Here is an 18595-nt window from a genome sequence, read left to right as displayed (position 1 = left end):
GAAGCAGGCTCCAGGCTCCGAGCCATCCGCCCAGAGCCCGACGCGGGGTTCGAACTCACGGACCACGAGATCGTGACCTGGCTGAAGTCGGACGCTTAACCGACTGTGCCACCCAGGTGCCCCTGATTGTCTCCATTTTAAAGGTGACAAAATTGAGGCACAGAGAAGGCAACTGACTGGCCCAAGGTCACACAGTGAGTAAGTGGTGGTATCCGGATTTGAACCCAGAGTCTACGGTACAAATGTATGTCTGCGTTTCATAAATATTATTGGTTGAATTCGTGGATCAGCACTGCGGTGTGGCCCGAAACAAATCTCTTTCTGGGCCTCAGTGTTTTTCAATCTATAAAGTGAGAAGCGATAGTCCCAACCTTTTGGGCAGGTAGGAACACTGAACAGACTGCTGGGCTCAGCCCCCGGGGCGTGATAGGAGGCAGAGACTGCTTGTCAGGGTCATCAAAGGGGTTTCGTAATGAGCAAAACAGCCCCAGGGCTGGAGGACCGCAGGTGGGGCAGCTGGGGTGACAAGGGGTGGTCAGAGAAAGAATCCTGGACAAAGGGGCTACTCCTGTAGCCTCCAAAGATGAGTAAGACTCAAATAAATAGAAAAATGCAGGAAGGAACTCCAGACAGAGGGAACAGGGAAGGTGAAGTTATGGCAGTAAGAGTGACAAAGGAGGTTCCCACGGAGGACCCCTATGTGGCTGGAGCCCAGTGAATGGGGAAGCAAGTTCACCACCCCACCCCACCCCCTGCCCTCGGAGGTCCACGGTGCATCCTAGGTGGTGAGGCTTGGGGTAAGGGAGCCCAGGAGCAGGGAACACCTCTCAAATCTCAGCAGAGCCTGATGTCAGAAGACTCTCCCTCCCTGGCAGCCCAGCATTCCATGCAAAATGGCTTCCTGCCTCCTGGGAGACCCAAAGCCAATAGCCGGTGGCCAGGCTGGGCCGCTGAGTAGGGCAACCCCAGGATGGCAGCTATGATGGAAGCCTGGCAGAAGGATGACGAGATCCTGACCGAGGGTGTGTCAGAGGCCCGGGGAAGCAGGCATTCCCTGCCCTTGGCACAGGCCCCTGTGGCCCTGGCCAGAGTTCAGAGATCAGAAACTCAAATGATTAAGTCACAGAGATGATTAAAGGGAGGGGAGGAGGCCCAGGAGGCAGGAAAAGGCAAGGTGACAACGCAGTCCCTTGGGTCCTGATTCCTGGGGAATGAGGGCCTCCTGCACTTTGGGGGGTCCTACTGTGGCCTTCCTCGGTCAAACCTCTCTCCACAGGGCAAGAAGTGTGTGTGCCCCTAGTCTGCGCCTGCTACTAGGCCGCATGGCGGGGAGCTGGGGCCCCAGAAGCATGGGGGAAGGTGAGACTGTGCGGAAGGAGCAGAGGAAAATCCGTGAGGGGCGGCTGCCAGGTCAAAGGAAACCCTGGGAAGCAAGATGTCAGCATTTTGGGGAGTCTGTCTGGATTTTATAGGACAACATCTCCCCTTTTCCTGCCTTTTTCTGTCTTTTCCATAAATACTTAACTGGTTTTGTCAAGGCTTTTTGAGTCCAATCTATGTGTTCTTTTGGCTAGAACACCAGGCAGAGAAAGGCCAGAAGGGGGCACAGAATGACCCAGATTTACTCAGGTACCATGCACAGACAGAAGCTGAGGCAGAGGGGAGTTTGATCCCATGTTCAAGACCATGCAGCCTGATATATGCCCAGGCTGTAGACTGGGTCTTCTGTCCTTGGGCTGCCTCTCCTCACACCCCGCACTCAGGAAAGAACCCCAAGGAATGAGTCTCTCTCTCTCTCTCTCTCTGTCTCTCTCTCTGATTAAAAATGGAGACCAGGTTGCCGGGTTTCAGAAATGGCATCTACTTATGAATAATTCCCTCTCAGGAGACTCCTGTGAGCGAGACAGACACAGCTTCTGGCCCCACAGGCCAAGAGGAGAGCCCTTCCAAAAAACCACTATTAGGGGCACCGGGGTGGCTCAGTTGGTTAAGTGTCCGACTTCAGCTCAGGTCATGATCTCACGGTTCCTGAATTCGAGCCCCGTGTCCGGCTCCGTGCTGATAGCCCCGAGCCTGGAGCCTGCTTCGGATTCCGTGTCTCCTTCTCTCTGCCCCTCCCCTGCTCGCACACTCTCTTTCTCAAAATTAAACGTTTAAAAAAATTAAAATAAAGTTTAAAAAAATACTATTAAGTATTAAGATAAAATAATAATAATAGTTAGCATTTACTGAGCACTCACTAGGTGCTTTCTGCGTATGAATTCCTTGGTTCTTTACCGCAACCTATGCAGCAGGTTTGACAATTATTATTCCCATTTTATAGAAGTGGTAACCGAGGAATTGAGTAACTTGCTCAGGGGCACATTGCAACTATATGGCTGAGCTGGGATGTAAACCTCAGGCTCTAAACTTCTACGTCTTACTGCCTCTCTGATAGGACATCCGTACTGTGAAAAGAGTTCTGGGCATGAGGGAGCCCACGGTGGCTTCCTGAAGGAGGTGACGTCTAGGCCAAGCTCAAGAGAATCAGTCAAGTGAAGGAGAGCAGACAAGAGTGTTCCAGGCAGACGGAGCAGCAGAGGTGAAGCCTCGGCAGGGAAGGGAGCTATTCTCGGGAGCTCCCTCTCAGGAAGCAAAAGAAGGGGGCATAGGGAGGCCTGGAGAGGGGGAAGCAGGAAGGCGTAGCGCCATCTTGAACCCCAGGTCAAGCCTGAGCACCTGGCATGGGAGAAGGGGCTCCAGACAGAGAGGTCTACAGCAGCGGTCACTCCGCGTCACAGCCTCAGGCAGTGAGTCCCAGGAGAGTATGACTGTGCCTGAAATGCCCTCCACTTGTTCCTCATGCCTTTGGATCAGACCGCACTCGCTGCACTCAAGGGCCTCGCAGCCTGGCAGGGAAGACAGACGAGGCCAAGCGAAGGGACAGGAGGTGGGATCCGTTATGGAGTGCCCTTCCAGCTGGTTTGGTAGTGGGGGAGAGGGGGTAAGGTTTGCCCAAGCTGGAACGAGGAAAAGGGCATCGCGGCGGGGGGGAAGGGCATGAGGTGTGTCTGGCCAGAGCTTGGAAGAATCTGAAGAAAGGCAGCCGGCCCGATCAGCAGGGGCCAGGCTGGGAATGGCATCCAATGCCAGGAATTTGAACTTGAGTGATGGGAACCAGCGAAGGTGGCCAAGCAGGGGAGAGCGAGGGCAGGAGCTGGCCTTGGGCTGCCGGCTTGTCGGCTTGTCGTTGTCCCCTCCTTAGCCACTGCTTCCAGCTCACCAGGGCCCTCCCAGCCCTCTCAGGGGAAAGCAGACTGCGGGCCTCGCCTGCCAGGGACCCGAGCCAAGAGCCCTCAGCAGCTCGGAAGGGGGCCGTGTGCAGGCCCGCCCCAGGAGCCCTGAAGAGGAATGTGGCCTAATTAATTCTCCAAAGCTCAGAGGGCCTCGCCTTGTGGGAGCAGCTGCCAGGACAGGCCTGCCAGGCCGCCACTGGCCCAGCCTGTCGATCACTCAGTGCCGAAGAGAGCGAGGGGGACAGCCGGCGGGGAGCTGGGAGACAGGGGCTTGGGGGCCTAGCCCCTTGCCTCCAGGCACACACGTGTCCTCCGACCCCTTCACAGCTGAACACTGCAATGTGGTAATAGTAACAGCCAATAGGCCTTGAGGGCTCCCGGTGTGGCAGCCCCAGTGCTAAGCAGGTCGTAGGCACTCTCATCCAAGCACGACAAGAACCGGTGAGGTGGGGCCTGTTAGCGCCATTTTGCCGATGAGCTAACCGAGACTCAGAGGGGCAAACGTTCCTGCCCAGGATCCCGCATTCAGAGAAACTGGGATCTGGACTCAGGTAGTCCTGAGTCCTGTCCTGGGGAAATCAAGGCTCCAGGGAGGGAGGGAGGATTCCTTTCCCAAGGACAGCTTACTAAAAAGGGGCCCCAGGATACTAAATGGAATAAGGGTCTGCAGAAGGAAAGGCCACACCCCTGGTCTCTGCCTCAGTAGCCTCCCCCAGAAGTTTCCCTATGGGACCACCAGGGACGCACGGCTCACTGCTCCAGGCAGGTGGGGCTGGAACCTGTGATCCTGTCTCCCCAGAATCTCTAGCCATTTGGTGCCAGATCTACCACTTGGCCCTGTCCCAGAGGCACTGTAATAGCACCGTGCACTCTGAGACTCCTCCCAGGGACACCATTCCCCTCACAGGTAGGAGACAGAGGCTGAGGGGGTCTCAGTGGGTCAGTGACAGGCTGGACCAGGGCTTTATGGCTAGAAAGTGGCAGAGCCAGGACGGGTACCCAGAGTAGCCTGAAGCAGACCAGAAGGAGGGCAGTGAGGCCACATTGCGTCCTGTCTCCGAGCCTTAGTTTCCCATCTACCATGCAAGGGACGAGATGGCCGGTGCATAGGCTCATTAATAACAGCTCACACTAGGGCTGCCTGGGTGGCTCAGTCAGTTAAGCATTTGACTGTGGCTCAGGTCACCGTCTTGCAGTTCCTGAGTCTGAGCCCTGCATCAGGCTCTGTGCTGATGGCTCAGAACCTGGAGCCTGCTTCCGATTCTGTGTCTCCCTCTCTCTCTCTCTGCCCTCCCCCACTTGCACCCTGTATCTCTCTCTCACACACAAAAAATAGATAAACATTAAAAAATAAAATAAAATAAAATAAAATAAAATAAAATAAAATAAAATAACAGCCCACACTAAGGTATTCTGTGTATCGGGCACTGCCTTAAGTACTTTATGTAATTTTTAAATGTTTTCCAAAATAAGATTTTCTTCATACCTACATAATATATCATCATAAGGCTGTAGCATAATGTATGTGTTACCTCATAGGTGTATCTTTAACTCTGTCCAGTTTCCCACCAATAAAATCGTGCTGTGTGCTACATTTGTCCATAAATTTTATATTCATTCCTAATTCTCTTTTGCTACATATTTTTTTATTGAGACATAATTCACACACCATAAAACTCACTCTTTTAAAGAGTACACTTCAGTGGGTTTTAGTATATTCACCAAGTTATACAACCCATCACCACCATCTCATTCCAGAATATTTTTATCTCCCCCAGAAAGAAATAGCCTTTAGCAGTCATTCCCCACATGCCAGCTCCCCCCCCCCGCCCCCCAGCTTCTGGAAATTACTGATCTGCCTTCTGTCCCTGTGGATCTTCCTACTCTGGACATTTCACATAAATAAAATCAAAATCAAACACTATGTGGCCATTTGTGCCTTCTTTTACTCAGCATCAGGTTTTCAAGATTCACCCATGCCATAGGTGTGTGTCAGAATTTCATCCCTTTCCATGGCTGAACGATACTCCATTGTAGGGATGAATTACATTTGACTTATCCATTCATCCACTGATGGACATTGGGGTTGTTGGACTTTCGGGCCCAAGCACTTTTTAGCCCCCAACAACCGCATGGGGAGGTGCTATTAGGTCATCAGATAGACAAAGAGACTGAGTGTCCCCTCCCAGGTCACTTAGCTATTAAGCAGCCGTGGAGAGGGACCTTTGCCCCAAGAGTCTAGTTTCAGAGATGGTGGCTTTGGCCATTGGGCCAAATACTACCTTCTCAGTCAAATAAGACAGTGTAAGTCAGCACCCATAGAAAACTGCACTAGAAGTGGCATCCATTGGACTTTTAGCAAAGGGTGGCATTTCCCAGCAGTGTTTCTGAAGGTGGCTGAGCTGGTGTCTGCGAAGCAAGGCCCCACGGTACAGCAGGGTTGTCAGAACATCCAGTGATAAAAAAAACATTGCCATCTTGGCATACAAGTGACTCTTTCAGGAATGGAGACATCTCTTCACGCCTGGGTGGGCCTGTCCCCCCTGCTGAGCATCATTGACCTGCAACCTAGAAGCCATGTCTCCACCCATCCCCACCTAGGAAGCCCTGACTCCCCTCGTGACGCCAAGGCCCTGCCACTGGGCAGCAGAAGAAGGATCCTGGGTGAGGTCAAGATCAGAGGTACAGTCAAGGTCATAGATAAGTAACCTTGGGTGGGTCTTTACCACCTCAGGGCTGTCATCTATTAAGTAATGGAACAAGAAATCTAATGGTAAGGCAGTATATACACAAAAGCTTGTGGCCAAAAAAAAAAAAAGAAAGAAAAAAGAAAAGAAGAAAAGAAAAGAAAAGAAAGAAAAGAAAAGAAAAGAAAAGAAAAGAAAAGAAAAATATAGGAGCATCTAGAATAAAAACTAAATCTTCTCCCTGCCTCTCACTCCAAGGTAACCACTCTGAGAATGAGGTATGTAGCCTTTTCCTATGGACTCAGACATACGTTTTGTATCTAACTTTTTAGAAGTGTTTAAAGTAACAAATGGAGACATAAGTGTCCCTATTCTACAGCCTGCTTTCCTCACTCCAGAGGCATCTTTCCAGACCAGCACACACAGATCCACCCAGGCTTAATTTTACCAGGTCCCTGGAACAGACTGCTGTTTATTTAACTATTCACCTGCTGAAGGCTTTTGGACGACCTCCGTGTTGTTTTCATAAGCACGCTGCGGTAAATATCTTGTTTACATCATTTGTCCACAAAGATTTTTAGGCGTGAAATTGCTGGGTCAAAGGACATGCATATTTTAAGTGTTCTGCCAAGAATGAGGTTCCAATTTGCACTCCTGCACTCGCTGGGCATGAGTGCCCTTTTCCTTACATCCCTTCCAGCACTGGCTGCTCTGATTCAGAAACCGTTTCTTCACAAGGAATCTGGTGCACAAGAGATACACCTCTCACCGCCTGGACTGAGAAGGTTGGGGGGGTCTGGCAGTGCTCAGATGTCCCGCCCTCCCCCCAGCTGATACAGAGGACCCTTGAGGGTTTCCCAGTGCTGGGTCTCTGGGATCCCCTCTGGCTGCAAGCCTGTCCTCTTGTGGCCAGTATTAGTCCCCAGCCTCTCAGTTGGTCCCCCAGGGAGCTTAGGGGTGGAGCAGAGGCTGGCCAGTCTCCTTCCTCAGCTGCCCCCGCCCTCCCCTAACAAATGTGCCTTGGGGAAGGCCTTCCACGGACAACATCTTCACCGAAAAGCATGTGTACCTGAGCCTACGGGTTTTTTGCAGACAGGGAGCCTTTGTCCCTTGTCCCTTGTCAGACTGTGTCCCTTCTCATCCTTGTCCCTTCTCAGACTGTGATCCAAACTAGTCTCTTTAAAAAGACTGGATCCTGCTTTTGCCTCTGCTCAGGCCTTGCTGTGTAGACCCAGGCAGACTGCTGACCCTTCTGGGCACCAGGGTCCCGGCTGCCAGGCTGGTGACATCCCTCCCAGGGAGTTGGCACGAAATCTGCCCCCTCCAGGGGCTCCACACTGGCCATGTGCATTAATTATCCCCAAGGCGGAAGAAGGGCTCCTCCTGGGAGGTGGCAGCCTGGGGACAAGGAAGGGCAGGGAGGGCAGAAAAGGGGAGCGTGGCCAACCCCCCTTGGAGCCAGGCACCTGAGGCTCCCTCCCTATGACTCCGAAGCAGCGTGTCGTGATCCCAGTACAGTGAAGCCCCACCTGGCTAATATGAGACCGCACTTGAGCACGTGCACCAAAGGGGACAGGTACGTGCAAAATGTATTCTCGTGTGCACAGCTGGGGATACTTCTGCATGTCTACAGGCACTCGGGTTTGCGTCTCATGTGATGGGTTCATCATGCACAAGTCACACGTGTGCACATTCCCGTGCACGTCGACGTGTACAAACAAGCATATGTGTGCTGTGAATGCCCCTGAGTATGTAAGTCTCTGCCGCAGAGATACGTGCCTACATATGTGTGCGTGCGTGAGGATACATGCGTGCCTGTAGAATGCGCGTGCAAGTCCACGATGAGAGATGACCGATGTGTGGGTGCAAGAGCGACATAAGCACACACACAGGTGCACGTGTGTATCTGGGCATGTGTAGGAACACGTGCATGAATGTCAATAAGTGTAGATTGAGCGTGTGCATTCGAGTGAACACAGGAGTGTAGATCTAGAGGTATTTCGGTATGTGTGTGGCCATTACTAGATATGGAAATACTGGACTCCTCTGGGTCTGTGAACCTTGACATTTACTCCAGGACCCACCCCACCTTGCCTGCACCCCCACCCCACTCACACTAAGGAAAAACAGAAGAACACTGTCACCGTATAAACTCTAATTATCTTGTTTTATTAACAGGCAGATTAATTGTTTTAGTAACCAGTAAGTCATAAGCTTTATTGATTTTAAGAACAAACATGGGGGCGCCTGGCTGGCTCAGTCGGTTAAGCATCCGACTTCGGCTCAGGTCATGATCTCGCGGTCCGTGGGTTCGAGCCCCGCCTCAGGCTCTGTGCTGACAGCTCAGAGCCTGGAGCCTGCTTCGGATTCTGTGTCTCCCTCTCTCTCTGACCCTCCCCCGTTCATGCTCTGTCTCTCTCTGTCCCAAAAAAATAAATAAACGTTAAAAAAAAATTGTTTTTTAAAAAAAGAACAGGGGCGCCTGGGTGGCTCAGTCGGTTAAGCGTCCGACTTCAGCCAGGTCACAATCTCGCGGTCCGTGAGTTCGAGTCCCGCGTCGGGCTCTGGGCTGATGGCTCAGAGCCTGGAGCCTGTTTCCGATTCTGTGTCTCCCTCTCTCTCTGCCCCTCCCCCATTCATGCTCTGTCTCTCTCTGTCCCAAAAAAATAAATAAACGTTAAAAAAAAAAAAACTTAAAAAAAAAAAGAACAAACATGGATATACCATAGATGCAAAAATCATACGGAATTTGAACAAAAAGCACAGAAGTAGAGGAACCCCTCCCCACCCCCCAGCCTCCAGGGAGCTGTCAGTGGTTTGGACCAGCAGTGTTGGATAAGTGCATATGGGGGTCAGGAAGGGAAGGTGAGGGAGGAGTCAGAGCAGGGAGCCCCTGGCTCAGTCCCAAGGCTGCCCACCGCTGAGCTCCACCCACACCCCACACCCAGGTAGATGATTGTTCTGGGCCCAGGAGCCCCCAGCGCTGGCTCAGGTGGGGGTTGAGGAGTGGAGGTAGCAGGCAGAACCCTGGCCAGCCCCTGCAACCGGGCAAGACACAGCCCCCTCTCAGCCTCCATGCCCTCATCTGTGACTCAAGGGAAACCCAGGGCTTCGCAGGCAAGGAACCTCAAAACACAAGCTCCTGTACCTGCCTGCTTTTCTTTGCTCTCCTCCCTCCTGCCCCTGGAACGAGTTCTCTGCCCTCCCCACCCCCCAGCTCCTCTGGCTCCTTACTCTGCCTGCACAGCCTCCTTGCCCCAGACGCTAACTTCTACCTAGCTGTCAAAGCCCCCGCCCGTGTCACTACCTGGCCACATATTTGTGTCCTCCCGACTGGACTATGAACTCCCAGGGCAAGGACAGCCTCGGGGCATTCCTGGGTCCCCAGAGCCCACCCCAACCTGGCATGGCTTAGATATCGGTCACTATTTGACTTTAAAAATACAAGATAAAGAGGGACGGGGAGGGAGAGGACAGGATCTAGAAGCAACAAAGTTTTGTACACACAGCAGGTTGTCGGGTGCCCCCACACTGGTGAGTCAGCCTGATCCTTGCCCTGGGGGAGGGAAGAAAAAGCCCCATTTATCAATCTCCACCCGCTGCGGGCACCACTCCCGGCCACTTACAAACCTTATCACGTCGGATCCCCACCACACATTTGGGAGGTAAGCAGTACTTTTATTCCCATTTTGTAGACGCAACAACTGAGCCTCAGAGATGAGACAGCAGCAGCAGAGCTGGGACTTGGGCCCTCCGGACCCTGGGACCTTCAGGCTCCCCTCCTCCCAGATCCCTTCTCTCATATACAAGGTCCCTCCTCACCCGCCCACAGCCCCATAGCACTTAGCAAGCGTCTGTGGGTCTGGGGGGGGCTGCCGAGGGTGCCCAGAGTCATGCCCTCAGGAGCAGACTTGGAGCACGAAGGACTGGGCTGGTGGACAGATGCCTTGGCTCCCTGGTGCCTCGGGTGGGACAATTCTGAGACCAGTTCTTCACCGTCCCCTGAGCCCCAGGCCCCGCCTGCTGCTTAGTAACTGGCCCGGATTGGCTTCCCTCCTTGTTCTCACTCACGTCACGTTCTTTATGGGTTCCTCGAATCACCTGGCAAGTAGACTCCATGCTCTCAAATCCTAGTTCAAGTCTACTTCTGGGGACCCCATCCCCAAACAGAGGGGCAGCAGGTGTGGGGCTGTGAGTGCCCGGGGGACCGGGAGGGCCTGTCTCCAAAGGGCCCCCTGTCTCAGAGGCCATGAGGCTTGTGTGGGTCTGAAGCACAGCGGGTGGGGGTCCCTGGGCAGCCTGAGGAGCCCTGGTGGGCAGGAGGCCCAGGACCGCGAGTGATGTCAGGTTGGGGTGCGGGGCTCTGTGCGTGCTGGGGGGGCAGAGGGTATGGGTGTGAGCACAGCAGTTGACAGGAGGCACGGCTTGTCTCAGGGCCTAAGACCGCACCCATACCTTTCTCCCTTCTGCAGAAGCACACCTCAGATATCATGGGGGCTGGCCTCAGAGCACCCCCTGCTAAGAGCCCCGGAGTGGGGGAGGGGAGGAGGGGTGGGGGTGGGGGGTGGCAGAGGGGTTCCTCAGCCGGCCCTCTCCCATTCAGCCTATGGCCTGAGTCCTTCTGACAGAGAAGAGAGGCTGCCTAGGGTAAGGCCCTAGATGTGAGTTTGAGGAATTTGGTGTCCTTCCCTGGACCTGTTTCCCCTCTTCATCAAATGGTGTAGGGCCCAGGTGGGGGCGAGGAAGTGAATGAAGGGAGTGGAGTGCCCCATCGAGGACCCCTGCTCTCCACTTCTGCCAGACAATCATTTGCACACCAAATATCAGATATGGTGCCTCTTGCCCCTCGTTCCTGCATGCTTTCAGAAGAGGGTATTATTTATCCAGAGGAATAAATCTCTAACAGCGGAAACTCAGGCATTGGAAAAGACACAGCCTGACTTTGGGGGCTGGCTTTCCTTACACCCCTCAGATCACACCGTGTCAACCCCCAGGCAGGCAGGCAGCCACATCGAGTCGGAAAAACCCAGGCTTTAGAACCAGACAGACTTGGGCTCACATGCTGTGTGACTCAGAGAAGCCCCTTAACCTCTCTGAGTTTCAGCTTCCTTGACTGCGAAATGGGTTGACAATGCCCCACAGGCTCCAGATAATCATCTTCAAATCTCCTTTAATCCTCAAGCTGGTGAGGAAGCAACTCTGAGCAGAAGTTGACAGAAGAGGAAAGAGAGGCCCAGAGAAGAGCAGGCAGGTGCTAAGGAGGCCAGCCCCCACTATGGCGGGCACAGAGGTCCGGGACTGGCCTGCCTCCCTCTGCAGGAGACCCTGGGCCTGGGATGTGCCCTGTCTGTTCCTGTTTCCTCTGCCTGACCTGGATCTGACCCGACGTTCACCTACTGCCCAAATCCTGCACCTGGCTGGTGGAGTAGCTAAGGCTGGGCTTGTAATAGCCCTTTTCTGGGTACCTTTGGACTCATGAGTGCCGGGAGCCGGGCCAGTAGGTCCAAGGGCCCACGACCTGATCCTACTCCCTCGAGAAGCTCTTAGAGCCCCCATGGCACCTGGGGTAGGCAACCATGCCCCAGCCACAGAGGGAAACTGAGGACCTCTGACTTTAGCCCAGAGGGGAAGTCAGAGATCTCTTAGGTTATCTTCAGGACGGCAGAAGAAATGAAACCAATGTAATTCTACTTCTGGGGCCCCTGGGTGGCTCAGTTAAGCATCTGACTCTGGATTTCGGCTCAGATCGTGATCTCACCATTCATGGGATCAAGCCCTGTGTCAAGCTCCACGCTGAAAGCAAGGATCCTGCTTGGGATTCTCTCTCCTCCTCTCTCTGCCCCTCCCCCACTTGTGCACACGCACACGTGCTCTCTCTCTCTCAAAATAAATAAAATAAACTTAAAAAAAATCCACTTTTAGGTGTAGACCCTAGAAAAGTGTTCACCAAATATTCATGCAGTTGTACATAAATGATTTGCACACCTCTCTGTATGAATATTTTGCTCTTGAACTTCATGTAAGTTAAATCTTACATACGGCATGTTCTCTTTTGCGTTTGGCCTCTTTGGGGCCACGTTGTATTTTTGACATTCATCAGTGATACATGGCAACAGAGTTTCTCCTTTTTCAGTGCTCTATAGGATTCCATTGCACGACTAGACCACTATTTGTTTATTCGTCAGACCGTTGATGGAAGTTGGGCTGTTTCCAGGTTGGAAGCCATTACAAATAGCGTGGCTTTGAACATTTTTGCTCCTCACTGACCATCTGTATGTATTTCTGCTGGGGTAGCAGAATTCCTGACGGACCTAGGGGTGGGATTGCTGGATCATGGGATATATGCATTTTCAGCTTTATTAGACTCTGGCGAAGAGTGTTCCGAAATGATCTCCCATTTCACACTTCCATGCGCCGTATGTGACAGCTTCACATTCTCAATAAGCACTGATACGGCCAAATTTTCTCCTTCCAGCCTTTCCTGCAGGCGTGGAGCGGTCTCACACTGTGGTTGTGTTCTGCATCTTCCTGGTGCCTAATGACGTTGAAGGGAACGCCTCGGTGTGCATTCCCGAGCGGCCGAGCCTGAGGCAGGGATTCCAACAAGTTGTTTCGTTGGCAACCGCGTTACTCTCCTAGGGCTGCCATACCAAAACACCACACACAGTGTGGCCAAAAGAACAGACATTTCTTTTCTCACAGTTCTGGAGGCTGCTAGAAGGCCAAGATCAAGGTGCCCTCAAAGTTCGTTTCTGGCGAGGCCTGTCCTCCCGTCTTGCGGGCAGCAGCCTTGTGCTGCGTCCTCACATGGCCTCTTCCCTGTGCGTGTGTAGAGAGAGATCGCTGGTGTCTCTCCCTCTTCCCATAAGGATGCCAATTCTATCACATTAGGGCCTCACCCTTTTGGTCTCATTTAACCTTAGTTACCTCCCTAAAGGCCCTATCTCCATAGGTACAATTCAGTCCATATTAGCGGGTGATCCCAGGAAAACTCATGAGGGCGTACAGAAGCCGAAAGGGGCAGGAGGACGCCACTGAGGAACGTGTCAACAAGCAAGCTACAGCCTCGGGCATCTGGACTTTCATCCCGCAGGGAGACTCTGGGAAACTGTGTAAACCACACCTCAGAGCCAGGGAGCTGGGCCAGTAGGTCATTGGCTGTGGGCTGTTGCAGATATGGGAGGGCATTGACTCCCTGGCACTTCCCAGGCTGCACAGAAGCCCTGAGGCCCAGAGCTGGAGGCACTGGCTGGAGCACACTCTACAATACGTCTTCACACACTAGGAATGGTCGAAGGTCAAATTCCCGGTTGCGTGCAGTGGCTACATGAAAGGGCATTCCTGGGGGGGGAGGGGGGGAACAGCATGGACAGAGGCCCAGAGGGAGGAACAGTATTGCCCAGCCTGGGGCTATGAGGAAAGGGGAGGCAGGTGAGACTGAGGTGGGGTCCAGCAGAAACCCTACCATGCAGGTCAGATGGGAAGTTTGCCCCTTGGGGCTCTGGGAAGGGCAAATTCCCCCTCTCCGTGCCTATCTTCTCAGAAGCCCAAGCTGGGCTATGGTCCTGAGACCATCCCCAAATGCTGTCTTCCAGCCACCCCCCCCCAAGTCCTCTGACTCTCCTCAATCCAACCCCCAGCACAGCAAGCACCCCCAAATCACAAGAATGCCTCCCACAGCCAGGAGACGCCATTCCCAACAGAGAGGCTGCAAGTCAGGCCTGGGACCCGGCCAGAGAGCAAGGATGAAGGAATGAGGCTCCCCAGGGTGGCCAGGCCCAGGCCACTGTGTGGGAATTAAAGTAGTCAAGGGCTGAACAGAATGGTCCTGAACAAAGGACCTTGAGCTAAGGTAGAGAGGGTCCTGAAATGCTGAGAAGGGCCATTTAGTGTTTAATCTCCTGCCACCTGAATTCAGACAGGGCTGCCTCACTGGGCCTTCTCACAGGTCGGAAGGGCTGTGTTTGTCTGCATTGTCTGTAGAACCTGCACAAGAGTCAGGAAAAGCCTGGGCCCAAAGGCATAGGCTTGGATGGGCACCGCCCTCCTCTCCCCCCACTTTAGCCTGAGGGAGACTAGACAATAGGAGCCTAAGACAGGCCTGAGCAGGGTCCAACTCCTCTGCATAGCTATCAGTTTGGAATCCAGCCAGAGCCAATTCTGTATTCAAATAACAAGCACCTTCTCTACAGACACAGGTGTAACCCTGACGAAGGCCAGGCATTAGGGGCACCTGTTTGTCAGGCCAGACTTTCTTTGGCACACCACGTCTCCCGGATTTGATCCCACTCCGTCCGGGGGCTCAGGTGGGGTTCTCTCCCCCTGCGCTCAGGCAGGACAACCCGTGAACCAGGCCTGGCCAACCAGAGCATCCACCCCCCGGGTGCTCTGATTGGCTCGAGGATAAACACATGACCCAAACCAGGCCAATAGGAGCCTTCCCTGAGACTTTTGCCAGAGCTCTCTGGAAAGTCTCTCTTCTGAGACCGTGAGCTATAAAGGTGGGGCTGTAGCAGTTGGGGGACATCTTGCATCACACAGAGAAAATGTGCCTGGAAAAAAAACAAAGGCAGGCAAGCCAAGCCGAGAGATAGAGAGATAGTCTTAATGGCATCAATTAAACACCTGGATGCAGCATGTCTGAAGTTCCTCAGACTTGTCATTTGCACGAGACAACACATTTCCTGCCCTGCTTACGTTTCATCAGGGTTTCTGTCACTTGGAGTCTAAAGGGTTCTGATTAAAACAGCAGGTGAGAAAACAGCCAAGCCCTTTCTGCACCTTCATATCCCAGAAACGCACAGAGATATGCAGAGAGGTTTTTTTTAAAGGGCCGTTGCAATTAGAATGTTGCAATGAGGCAAAGATCCTCGTCCTGCTGCCCTCCTTTGAGAAGTGACAATTGACTAACGAGGCAGAGCGAATTCTGCCAGCAGGTTATGTTCAAGAGTTCAGAACGTCACTCATACTGGAAGGGCTGTGTCTTGGCAAGCCGTCTTCCACCTGACTACCCAGAGTGCTCCGGCAGGTGACAATGCCTGTGGTGCACTTTCCTGACCAACAGTTCTGGGGCCATGAAATTACTTTTTCACGTGCTGAAGTGTGAGGGGCAGAGCCGCCTAGATTTAGGAGAAAGGGAAGAAGAGATTGCACTTTCGCGACCCCAACATGAATGGGCATTGTGGCACTGACGGATTCCCTTGTTAATTCCAATAAACGCAACAGACCACCTGAACGGTCTCCTGTAAGGGATCTGGGTAAACAAATGAAAGTATGTAGATTTAAAAAGAAGTAAGGTAGGGGCGCCTGGGTGGCGCAGTCGGTTAAGCGTCCGACTTCAGCCAGGTCATGATCTCACGGTCCGGGAGTTCGAGCCCCGCGTCGGGCTCTGGGCTGATGGCTCAGAGCCTGGAGCCTGTTTCTGATTCTGTGTCCCCCTCTCTCTCTGCCCCTCCCCTGTTCATGCTCTGTCTCTCTCTGTCCCCAAAATAAATAAACGTTGAAAAAAAAAATTAAAAAAAAAAAAGAAGTAAGGTAGCTCTAAAATGTACTGTCACAGAAATATGTCTCTAATGTAGGAAGTGTTAAAAGCAATTTGCCCAATTGTACTTCAATAAAGTGCTATTTAAAAAAAAAAATTTGTGGAATATGTGTAACATATGCACATTAAAAAACTAAACTGGCAATCCCATCATTTGCGGGAGGCATGTAATATATACACTCAGATGTGGAGAAAAAAGAAAAATAAATTGTTTGCAGTTAAAGGTAACTCATTCACTTTGGTGGATTCAGTTGGTGCAAATTTCAGTTCCCTATCAGGACTGTCTCCCCATCCTAAGTGGTTTCCCTCCCAAGATGGCGTCTAAGGGCTGGAAGCTTCCGTGTACTCATGGCATCACGGAAGGGCCCCTCTTGGCCTCATGTCACCCCCTCTGGAGTGTCTCATTCTGATGGTTATGAGCCTCGATTTCTGTCCCAGCTGTCATTACCTGTGCAGCCAGTGGGACCCAGGATCTGTTCTGACTTGGGCAAAGACTGGGGGAAGCCCAGAATTGCTGGGCTGGCCAAGATCCACAACAATGAATCCCCTGGGGTCTGTCTGGGACTGGAGGGTCATTGTGTCCCTGTCCAGGGTCCTGACTGGCAAGTGACCCACCCAGGGCCTTCTGTGTCCTCCCTTTATTGGGACGCTGGGAAATTGGGGCATCCATTCCACACCACACAGGAGACAAACATGACAAGGGCACTCCCCATGATCTTCTGTCTATTTAACACCTTGGAGTGGGCAGAATGCTGGCCCCAAAAAAGTATGTCCACATCCTAACCCCCGAAACTTGTTGAGTGTGAGTTGACAAAAAAAAAAAAAAAAAAAGTCTTTGCAGACATAGCTAAGGATCTCAAGATAAGATCACCCTAGATTATCTAGGTGGCCCTAAATCCAATGACACATGATTTTATAAGAGAAAGTTAGAGAGCGATTTGACACGGAAGAGAAGCCTCGGAAACGGAGAAAAAAGCCGTTGAAGGCAGAGACAGGGATGGCAGTGACCCAGCCACAGGAATGCCAACAGCCACCAGCAGCTGGAAGAGGCAAGGAACAGACTGTCCCCTAGAGACCTGCTGCTACCATGATTTCAAACATCTGGCCTCCAGAACTATCAAAGAATAAGTGTCTGTTGTTTTAAACCACCAAGTTCATGGTCATTTGTTAAGGCAGCCCAAGAAACTTATATATACCTGCTGCTGCCCTTTCTGTTCCACTGGGGTCATGGACCAAACATCCTTCAGGACAGCATCCGGCAGAGTTCTGGAGTTCTAGAAGTGGGCAGAAGCCCACCTCTGGGGTTTCTATCTTTTCCACAACCCCTCCTCAGGCTGGGGCTCAGAGAGAAAGTGGGGCACTGGGTCCCTCAGGCAGCTCTTTGTCTCACTCTTGCCTGCTCCAAGTCTGCTTTCCTAACTCTCTAGGGGCTCTTCTGAGAAGTAGAAGCTCTGCCCACTTCCTCTCAAGCTGGGCGGGAGTTTCCTTCCATCTCTCTACCTGTGCCTTAGAACTCCACGCTGGTCCTCCAAGACTGACTCTTGATGTCTACAGGAAAGATCTGGGAACAGGGAAATCTGCTTTCTCTCTCATAGCAGATGGTGCTGATTCTCTACTCATCTTCTCTTTCCCTCTTCCTCTTCTTGAAAATACCTGTTTTCGTTCTGAAATCCACCTTGCCTTCACATCACCTTTGTGCTTGGGGGGAAGATTGCCCCAACTTCAGCTCCAGGGGCAGTTCTGACTGGTGTCACGGAATCCCATCCCACTTGCCAGGGTGATGGTCCAGAAACCCAGGCCTGAGTATAGGGTACACCCCTGGCCATAGGAACTGGTATGTGACTCTAGCCAAGATGCAAAGGGAGACTTCTGGGAGCTTCAAGAAAGGTGTTTCCTTGCTCTTAAGAAGGATCTACCAGAAGAGACAGGATCTCCCTTTCTCTAAGTATCATGGTCATGACTGTGCAGCCTAGCCATTGGCTTTTTGAGGGAAGACAGCCCATGGATGAAACTATCAGATAGAGGACAGCACAGCCAAAGGACTGCAGAGGAATGGGCTAGAGTTGCTGGATTAAGCCAGACCTGAAGCACACCCTATCTCCAGAGTCTGGCTACCTGAGCCAGTACATCTCACTGTAGAGGCCATTTGTGTTGGGCTTACTGGTATCTGCAACCCAAAGCATCCTAACCAGTATGTCACTCACTAAAGCCAGTTTCTAATACTACTGTCTTGCTATAGGCTTTGAGGTCTTATTTTGGGAGTCAAAAGCTAACTAAGCATTGTCCTTTGTCCTATTTATATCACTGTTCTATTTTAATCCTCCCTGAAGAAAATGGATGCCTCTGGCTGAATAGGAGGAAAATGTCACATAAGGAAGTATGAGAAAGACACATGTTACTGTATTTCCAAGAAATTACCCACATTACACTGACATTCACACAAAACTCTGGGGTAAGAACCTCTAAACTTTAACAAGGGTTGGCTCTGGGGAAGGGAATTTGGGGGGAAGCAGACCTCCCTTTCTGAGTTGGTGTTACTGTAACGTTTGGATTTTTAGAGCGAGTATAAATTACATTTATAATTTAAAATCCTGATGATTTAAAGTAACCCAAGTTAGTTTAGCTTTCACTAAAAGCATCCACAGTTCCCTTAGGTACCTGTTATGGCTCAACTGTCAATCATGCAGGAAGTTTATCTGTCAAACAAAGCAATGACTCAAGAAGGGTAGTAACAATTTTTTTTTTTTTAAGTTGAGAGTTCGAGTTTTGACACCTTGCGTGGGCCCTATCCTAGCTGAGTGAATGTTCTCTGCCCCAGGAAGATCTCATCCAAAGTCAAATGATGGTTTGCAGGGCTTTGGCATCTCCTGGGGATCCGAAGAGGGTTGTCGTCCAAAGCCTGGCCCTCCGCTCCCTTCTGCCCCAGAGTCTCAGGACAGAAGGCACCTGCACCTGTCTGAATGTCCCAGCCTGGGCTTACATTCCTGCGGTAATGGTGCTGCATCCTTCTGGGACAGAGCTGAGGACCCTCGGCACCTCTGGAGGAATCTCTGGGCTCTGGGCACCGGAGGCCACAGCTTAGACCCCAGAGC

This window comes from Felis catus, chromosome C1 (assembly GCF_018350175.1).
Source record: "Felis catus isolate Fca126 chromosome C1, F.catus_Fca126_mat1.0, whole genome shotgun sequence".
In the NCBI taxonomy this organism is placed as follows: Eukaryota; Metazoa; Chordata; class Mammalia; order Carnivora; family Felidae; genus Felis; species Felis catus.
The sequence above is the reverse complement of the archived record's forward strand: the minus strand, read 5'-3'. Positions refer to the sequence as shown.